Here is a 10321-nt window from a genome sequence, read left to right as displayed (position 1 = left end):
TTTAGGTATCATCCCTCCCCATTAAATTGGTCCTGTGCCCTCTATCTATGTATATCTGTACACAGATATACATATACTCACATATGTATTCATGTGCCCATATACCCTCCTATATAGACATGTATGTATACATATATATATGTATATATACATTTATATTCCCTTCAACTATTCTCATACCGAGAAAAGTTTCATAAGTTAAAATGATCATTTTTCCATGTAGGAATTTAAATAGTTCAACTTTGATAAGTTCCTTATGATTTCTTTTTGCTGTTTACCTTCTCATGCTTCTTGTAACTGAATGTCAAATTTTCTGTTCAACTCTGGTTTTTTCATCATGAATGCTTGAAAGTCCCCTATTTCATTGAATGACGATATTTCCCCCTGAAACATGATACTCAGTTTTGCTGGGTAGGTGATTCTTGGTTTTAATCCCAGCTCCTTTGACCTCCAGAATATCATATTCCAAACCCTTTGATCCCTCAGTGTAGAAGCTGCCAGATCCTGTGTTATCTGGATTGTGTTTCCACAATATTGAAACTGTTTCTTCCTGGCTGCTTGTAATATTTTCTCCTTGATCTGGGAACTCTGGAACCTGGCTATAACATTCCTAGGAGTTTTCTTTTTGGGATCTTTTCCAGGAGGTGATCAGTGGATTTTTCAACCTCTATTTTGCCCTCTGGTTCTAAGAATTTCTTGAAGGATGATTTCCAGGTTCTTTTTTTGATCATCACTTTCAGGTAGTCCAATAATTTTTAAATTATCTCTCCTGGATCTATTTTCCAGGTCAGTGGTTTTCCCAATGAGATATTTCACATTGCCTTCTATTTTTTCATTTGATTTGGATCTGTTTAATAGTATCTTGATTTCTCATAAAGTCATTAGTTTCCATTTTCTCCAATCTAATTCTGAAGGAATGATTCTCTTCAGTGAGCTTTAGAGATTCTTTTTCCATCTGGCAAATTTGACTCTTTAAGGCATTCTTCTCCTCATTGGCTTTTTGAGCCTCTTTTGCCATTTGAGTTAGTCTATTTTTTAAGGTGTTATTTTCTTCAGTCAGGTTGTTGACTCTCTTTTCATGATTTTCTTGCATCATTATCATTTCTCTTCCCAATTTTTCCTCTACTTCTCTTATTTGGTTTTCAAAATCCTTCTTAAGCTCCTCTATGGCCTATAATCAGCCCATATTTTTCTTGGAAGCTTTTGGTGCAGGAGTTCTGACTTTGTTGTCTTCCTCCTGTTCCATGCTTTGAACCTTTTTTTCTCCAAAAAAGGAGTCCAAAGTCACATTGCTGTGCTTGCCCTGCTTCCTTTGCTTACTCATGTTGCCACTCAACCACTTGACTCTTGAGCTTTTTGCCACAGTAGAACTCTGCTTTTAGAGAGGAGAGCTTTGTCCCAAATCACTGGGGTTTTCTCAGCTGCTGGAGCTACTAGTTGGGTGCCATCTTGAAAGCCTCCAATGGCTCTAGCACATTAGTCATGCACCCCAGGACCTCCACCCAGGACAGGGATCCAGATCCAAGCAGGTTAAAGTAAGAGTGATTACCCCTCAGACTGGTTGCTTGGTTCCCCTACAATCTGCAGGCCAGGAGCTCTGAAGCAGCCATGAGACTGCGGCTACCACACTTCAGCTTCTTCTCTCTCTGGGGGCAAAGGTCGGACCACACCCCTGGTCTCCCTGTTCCCTAAGTTCACCGACCTCTCACTTTTTCTTTGGCATTTATGGGTTGATAGTTCTGGAAACCACCACACCTGCTGGTGATCTACTCTCCCAATGTCCCTCTAGCTGTGGCTGGTCAGGGTGCCCTGAGGCTAAAACCTCGGGCTCACACAGGGCTGGGCTCCAGTCCCAGAAGCAGTGCTGGCTGTCTTCAGAGGAAGGTTAGTTTCTCTCTGTCACCTTGTGGGTTCTGTAGCTCCAAAGTTTGTTTAGAGTCATTTTTTACATGTATTAGAGGACATGGAAGTGGGAGCTGTGAGAAAGTCTTGTTTCTACCCCGCCATCTTGGCTCTGCCCCCCATTCATAATTCTTTATGGAGCAATAATAATGTATTATACACTCATTCCACAATTTGTTTAAATATCCTCACATGAATGGACATCTACTTTGTTTACAATCATCATTATTAATTGTTTTTACCAGAGAAGTGCTGTTATGACTATTTTGGTGCATATGGGACCCATTTTTTTCTTCTGCCTTTGATCACCTTCAGGTATATTCTTAGCAATAAGAACTCTGGGACAAAGTGTATGGACATTTTATTCCCTTTTTAAAAACTTAATTTATAATTGATTTCCTGATTTTAGCTCAATTCACAACTCCATCAACAATGTATTAAGATGCCTTGCCATTTTTTGAACTCCCTTTAACATTGGCTATTCCCATCTTTTGATGAATTTACAGGGTTTAAGATAGAACCTCAGAGTTATTTGAACTTACTTTTATTATTAGTGATTTGGATTCCTTTATTAATTTAGAGGTTATATCTTTTGTTGCATTTGTATTTAGTATCAATAGTGGTTTATTATCAATGATTTTTTGACCAAAATCTTTGCTTCTGATCATTTTGTGAAAGCTTCAAATGAATAGTCTGGGTCTGGTACCACCTAAAGGCTAATATGGGATTTTTTTTCCCCCTGCTGCTTGTTCATTTCCTTGTTCTTCCCTTTCTCATATCTTCAAGGCTATTCCCTTTTGAGGTCCTCTGGATGCCTTTCTTTTTTTCTCCTCTGCCCCCTCCCCCTTTTTGGTTTAATGATTAATTATTTTATTTTGAATGAATTCTATTCTATTCATACTGAAGGGAACACAAGAACAGGGCTCTTTCATACCTCTCACTTTACCACTTTCATTCATCTACCCAGTAGAGGAACTCCTGGTTCAAGATTTCTAAAGAAAAATTAAGTAGTTCTTCAACTATACCGAGTTATTGGTAAATTTAGAGTTGATGAGTAATAGCAAAAATTAGAGCCATGATGTGGCTAGGCTCAGCTCTAACTCCTAATTAGAATAAAATCCAGATCCAAGACTAATTCTAATCTTCCAAGGAAAATCTTTTCTTTGTAAATACCAGATTGTTTTGATGATTACTACTTTGTAATATAGTTTGAAATATTCTTGACCTTTTATTCCAGATGAATTTTATTTTCATTTTTCTCTAGCTCTATAAAATAATTCTTTAGTACTTTGATTGGTATGTTGTATTTTTATTGTATGTAGAAATATATACAACAGAAGTATATACAAATAATGATGATATATGTGAATTTATTTTTATATCCTGTAACTTTGGGTGTATATATATATATATATATATGTGAAAATTATGTCTTGCAACTTTTCTGGAGTTGTAAATTATTTCAACTAATTTTTTAGTTGATTCTCTAGGGTTCTTTAAGTATGTCATCATATCATCTGAAAAGAATGATAATTTTGTTTCCTCAGTACCTATTTTTATTCCCTTGATTTCTTTTTCTTGTATTATTGCTATAGCTAGCATTTCTAGTACAATATTGAATAACAGTGGTGATAAATAGACATTCTTGCTTTGCTCCTGATTATTTTGGCTTCAAGTTTATTTTCATTACAGATAATGCTTGCTCTTGTTTTTAGATAGATAGTACTTATCATTTTAAGAAGGTTCCATTCATTCCTATGCTTTCTGGTGTAGTATTTTGTCAAAGGCTTTTAATGCATCTATTGATATAATCATATGATTTTTGGTGTTTTTGTTATTGCTATGATCAGTTATGCTGATAGTTTTCCTGATATTGAACCTGCCCTGCATTCCTGGTATAAATCACCCCTAAATCATCTTTGTGACATATTGCTAGTAATCTTTTTGCTAGTGTCTCATTTTTATTTTGCAAAAATATTTGCTAAGGAAATAGGTGTATAGTTTTCTTTCTCTGTGTTGGCTCTCTCTGGTTTGTGTATAAAAGTTATATTTGTGTCATAAAAGGAATTTGGTGGGGCACTTTTATATATATGTTTTTCAATAGTTTACATAATGTTAGAATTAATTGTTCTTTAAATGTTTGGTAGAATTCACTTATTAACCCATCTGGTCCTGGTGATTTTTTTCTTAAGGAACTCATTGATGACTTGTCCAATATATTTTTCTAAGATACAGTTATTTAATATTCTATTTCCTCTTCTGTTAATCTGAGAAGTTTATATTTTTGTAAAGATTCATCCATTTCATTTAGATTGTCAGTTTTACTGGTAAAAAATTGGACAAAATAACTCCTAATAATGTTTAAATTTCATCTTCATTGGTAGTGCATTTAATTTTTGATACTTGTAGTTTTCTTCTTTCTTTTTAAAAAGCAAATTAACCATTGGTTTATATATTTTATGTTTCTCTTATAAAAAGCTTCTAGTCTTATTTATTAGGTTCATGGTTTTTTACTTTCAATTTTATTAATCTCTCCTTTGATTCCCAGGATTTCCATTTTAATATTTAATTTGAAAAAAAATTTTTTTTGCCTTTGAAGGGCAATTGGGGTTAAGTAACTTGCCCAAGGTTAAATGGCTAGTTTTTTTTTTTCTGTCATGGTATTTAAGTGTCTGAGGCCGGAACCGAACTTGGGTCTTCCTGACTCCAGGCCAGTGCTTTACTCACTGCACCACCTAGCCACCCCTAATTTGAAAATTTTAATTTGTTCTTTTTTTCTTTTATTTTTCAGTTGCATGCTTAATTCATTGAACTCTTCTTTCTCTCTTTTGTTGATGTAAGCATTTAGAGAGAGAAAATTTCCCCTAAGTATTGCTTTGTCTGAATCTCACAAATTTTGGAATGCTGTTTCATTGTTGTCATGCTCTTTGATGGAATTATCAGTTGTTTCTATGATTTATTCTTTGACTCATTCATTTTTTATGATTGGATTATTTAATTTCCAATGAATTTTTATTCTATGCTTCCATCCTCCTTCATTGGATGGAATTTTTATCATATTAAAGCCTGAAAGGGGTGCATTCAATGTTTCTGCTTTCCTGCAATAGGTTGTGAGGTTTTTATATCATAATACCTCATCAGTTTTTTTGAATTTTTGAAGGTGACATGTACAGCTGAGAAAAAGGTATGCTCCTTTCTAGTCCCTGAATTCAGTTTCCTCTAGAGGTCTAGCATATCTAACTTGTCTAAGATTCTAGTCATCTCCTTAACTCCTTTCTTATTTATTTTAGGTTAGATTTATCTATTACTGAGAGGCAAAAGTTAGGACCCCCTACTAGTATAGTTTTATTGTCTATTTCCTTCTGTAATTTATTTAACTTTTCCTTTAAGAAGATGCTATGCCATTTAGTACATATATATTTAGTACTAATATTACTTCATTGTCTATGGTTCCTTTTAGTGAGATGCAGTTTCCCTGCTTTTCCCTTTTAATTAGGTCTATTTTTACTTTTTCTTTGTCTGAGATCATGATTGCTACCCGTCTTTTTTTATATCAGCTCAAGCAGAATACATTTTGCTCTGGCTCCTTATTTAACTCGGTGTGTTTCTCGATTTCAAGTGTACTTTTTGTAAAAAACAGATTGTTGGATTCTGGTTCCTAATCCAATGTGCTACTGCTTCTGTTTTATTCTTTTAGAATTGCTAACTGTGCATTTCTCTCCATCCTGTTTTCTTCTGTTTATCCTTCTCTCTCTCTTTTTATTCTGCCCCACCTCTAAAGTCTGTTTTGCTTCTGACTACTGCTTCTTTTTATCCACTCTCACTTTTATCACCCACTGCTTTTTTCTAATTCTCTTCCCCAAATACTTCCCTATTGGGTAAAATAGATTTCTATTACTAATTGAGTATGTGTATATATTTTTTCATCTTTGAACTAAAATAGATCAGAGTGAGGTTCAAACATTGCCTGATCCCCACACCATTTTCCCCTCCACTGTAAAAACTCTTCCTTGTGTGCCTCTTTTATGTGAGATAATTTTTCCCATTCTACTTCATCCATTGTTCTTACCTATCCATTTCTTTTACATTATCCCCACAATGTCAGCTCACTCCCACAACCTCTTTTTATGTAGAATACTTCTAACTACTCTAAAAATGATAATGTTCTTAGAAGTTATATGTATTATCTTCCCATATAGGAAGGTGAATAGCTTAATCTTATTGAGCCCCTTAGGATTTCTCTTTCATGTTTACCTTTCTATGCTTCTCTTGAATCTTGTATTTGAAAGTCAAAATTTCTATTTAGTTCTGGCCTTTTCATCAGGAATGCTTGAAAATCTTCTACTTCATTAAACATTTATTGTTTTCCTTTGAAGGATTATACTTAGTTTTGCTGGGTAGGTTATCCTTTGTTGCAATTCCAGCTCTTTTACTTCCAGCACATCGTATTCCAAGTTCTCTGCTTCTGATAGCTGTTAAATCTTGTGTAATTTGGCCTGGCTCCATAGTATTTGAATAGTTTCTTTTTGGCTGCTTAAAGTATTTTCTTCTTGACAAGGGAGCTCTGGAATTTGGCTGTATATATATTCCAGGAGTTTTCAATTTGAGATCTCTTTCAGATAGTATTTGGCAGATTTTTTCAAATTTTATTTTACCCTCTGGTTGTAGGATGTCAGGGAAGTTTTTATTGGTAAATTCTTGAAATATGATGTTTAGGCTCTTTCTTTGGCCATGGCTTTGGGGTAGTCCAATAATTCTTAAGTTATCTCTCTTCAATCTATTTTCCAGGTCAGTTGTTTTTCCAATAAGATATTTCACATTTTCTTCTATTTTTTCATTTTATGATTTCATTTTATTGTTTCTTTATGTTTCACAGAATCATTAGCTCCCACTTGCCCAATTCTAATTTTTAAAGAATTATTTTCTTCAGCAGCTTTTGTAGCTCTTTTTCCATTTGACCAGTTATGTTTTTCAAGGTGTTATTTTCTTCAGTATTTTTTTGTGCCTTTTTAACTAAGCTGTAAATTGTGTTTCCATAATTTTCTTCCATTGTTCTCATTTCTTTACCTTATTTTCCCTCTATCACTCTTATTTGATTTTGAAAATAAATTTTTTAGCTTTTCCAGGAATTCTTGTTGGGCTTGTGTCCATTTACATTTTTTTTCTTTAATGCTTTGCTTATAGCTGTTTTGATTTCCTTGTCTTCTGAGTTTGTGTCTTGAGTTTCTCTGTCACCACAGTAGCTTTTTGTGGTCAAGTTGTTGGGTGATTTTTTTTTTTTTTGTTTATTTTCTCCACGCTATTTCTTGATTTTGAACTTTATGTTAAAGTTGGACTCTGTTGCCGATGGGGAGTGGGGAGAAAGGTTATTTCAAACTTCAGGCTTTTTCTGCACTACTATTTTTGGAGCTAATTTTGGAGGTTTGGAAGTTTTCAGTGCTTTCAAGGTAGTGTCATCGGGAGAGAGGTATGATCACTGCTCTCCTGGTATGCACTCTGTTCCTTACTCAGGAATGACCCCAATTCCTTGGGATTATAACACTACTGTTCCTCAGGGCCCCCCAAAATGATACTGCTCCTTAGGATCCCTGACACCTTGTGACTAAAAGTGATATTGCTCCTCAGAACTCCCACTGCTTCTTAATGGAAAGTGCTTTTCTCCACCTTTGAACTGTGATCATAAGTCATTCTAGGAATGGGTTTACCAAACAGCATCTAGTCCTGTGTCCAGTGGTAGCACAGGGGTCCTTTGACCAGTTGCCAGGTCTCCTTACTGTTTCTGATTTGGGAGCTCCCCAAACTTCTGCTTTTTCTAGTGCCACCAGTTAGTACCATCATTGGTATTTTATCTACATGGGCACTGGGCCAGCCTCTATTCCCGTGTCACAAATCTCTCTTACCAACCTCCTAAGTGGTCTTAGGCTAGAAGAATATCTCCCTCCGACCTTTTTCTTTCTTTCTTTTTTTTTTTTGGCTCTGCCACTCCAGAATTTAATTTGAGACATTATTTTAAAGATTTTTTGGGAGTTGGGAGTGTTTGACTAAACGCCTTTTCTTTTCTGCCATCTACTTCCTCAATTTGATTTGATGCCTAGAATAGGGAAGACCTAGATTTCAACTCCTGAGGCCTTAGCAACAAAAACAAACAAACAAACAAGACTTTTGTAATACCAGGGATGATGCAGGCACAAGAGGAGGAGTTAAATATAATCAAAACTTCAAAAAATATCTTATACACAGGAACAAATAAAATTACTTGAAGAAATGATTCAAGAGTTTAAAAAAGTAGATTATAAAAGAAATGAGAGCTATGCGGGAGAGAATTTTTGAAAGAATAAATAGTTTAACAAAATATTGCCCTTACAAATTTCCTGAAAGTTAAGATGGATCAAATAGAAATTGATAAGTTCAGAAGACAATAAGCATTCTTAAAAGGAAGTCAAAAGAATGAAAAACTGTAGGAAAATATAAGATATCTCATATCAAAAACAGTGACTTGGAAAGCAGATCAAGTAGAGATAGCCATAGGATTACCTAAAATCCATAATAAAAAAAAAAGATCCTGAATATTGTATCTTAAGAAATCATTCAGTAAGATTGCCCAGATACATTAGAATAAGAATATTCTGGAAATAGAAAGAATCCACTGATTAACTTCTTTAAAAAAATCCCCAAATAAAAATTCTCAGGGATACTTTTGTCAAACTTCAGAATTTTTGACAAAAGAAAAGAATATGACAAACATACAAAAAGAAGCATCAAGGTATTATTATTATTAGTTATTGTTGTTGTTCAGTCAAATATGGCTCTTTGTGACCCCATTTTGGGGTTTTCTTGGCAAAGATATTAGAGTGGTTTTCCACTTCTCCAACTCATCTTTACAGATGAGGACACTGAGGCAAACAGGGTTGAGTGACTTGTCCACAGCTAGTAGGTGTCTGAGGCCAGACCTGAACTCAGGAACAGGAGTCTTCCTGACTCCAGGCCTGACACTCTATCCACTGCACCGCCTAGCTGCCTGAATCATTATTAGCATCACATTACATTTATCAGCTATAATGTTAAAGAGGTCTCTGATCCCATGGAATGAGATATACCAAAAGAAAAAAAAGACTACAACCAAAATGACTAACCTAGAAAAACTGAGTGTTATTCTAAAAAGAAAAAAATGGATCTTCAATAAATAGAGGATTTAAAAACATTCCTGATGAAAAAAAATGGAGCTAAAAAGGGAACTTTGGAATATAAATAGAGAAGTCAAGAGAAAAATAAAAAGGTAACTACAAATTAATAATCCAGAAGGGACTTTATAAGGATGAGCTGTCTGTATTTTAATAGAAAGGGTAGATGATAAAATATTCCTTTAGGAGCTTAATGTCACAAGGGGTAATAATTTAAGACAAAAGACCTATAGTCTGTTAATGTTTTGAAGAAACTGTAAGAAAGAAGGAAAGGGAGGGGAAGAAATGATACATGAAGGGAAAATGGGAGAAAAGATAGGGGAACTTATAAGCCCCATAAATGGGTTGTATAACCAGAGCCACATACAAACATGGAAGGAGAAGGAAGAACGAGTACCACTTGAACTTCATTTGTTTCTAAACCGGTCAGAGGAAGATAAAATGCATAGACACACAAAGAGGTTGATGATCTTGAGAGTACGAATTATTTTGTCTGTAACCCAGTATTCTCTGGGCATGCCTATTTCTCCTAACATGGAGACATCCTTGAAGGGCTGTTTGAGCATGCCCAATTTGCCTAACATGGTACCTGCTGTGTCCGCTACCATGTGGGTGAGGGTAACCTCTGTTGATTGACAATCTACAGTGGTGACACAGAGTCTACTCTCTGCTATGCTCTTTTCTGGCAACTCTCCTTTGCTGCATCCAAAGGCTGATGATCAGATGAATGTCAGGAACTGAACCAGGGTAAGGGACTTCCTTCCCCAATCCCTCTTTTTTACTCTGACTCTGAGAGATGTTCTTGTGGGTGGTGGTGGTGGTGTTTCTGTTTGGTGTTGTTTGTCCTCAGTTAAGTACCAGAGGTAAGCCTAATGGGACCCAGGACTTTGAGCCATGGCTACCTTGGAGCAAGGAGTGCAGGTGAGATGGTGCAACCAGCTAGACAGTCATGGAAACCTTGAGAAGGCAGGGTGCCTGGGATTTGAGTCCAAGGAAAGTTTTGGACTTGGAACTGGGACCTATGCTCAACTGGAACTGACTTAAGCTATTAACCTAATTTTCTTCTCTTCAGAGACTGAGGTGATACATGAAAGCTATTCTTCCTATTTACATGGTTGCATATTGCTTTCTTGGCTCTGCTTACTTCACTTTTAGTTAGTTCATGTAGATCTTTCCATCTTTTCTGTGTTCCTCACCTATATAATTTTTTACAGTGTAGTAATATCCCATTACATTCA

The sequence above is a fragment of the Petaurus breviceps genome, unplaced genomic scaffold (genome assembly GCF_028583685.1).
Source record: "Petaurus breviceps papuanus isolate PSGF00001 unplaced genomic scaffold, PetGlider_PUasm1.0 91023, whole genome shotgun sequence".
Lineage (NCBI taxonomy): Eukaryota > Metazoa > Chordata > Mammalia > Diprotodontia > Petauridae > Petaurus > Petaurus breviceps.
Note: the sequence above shows the minus strand (reverse complement) of the source record.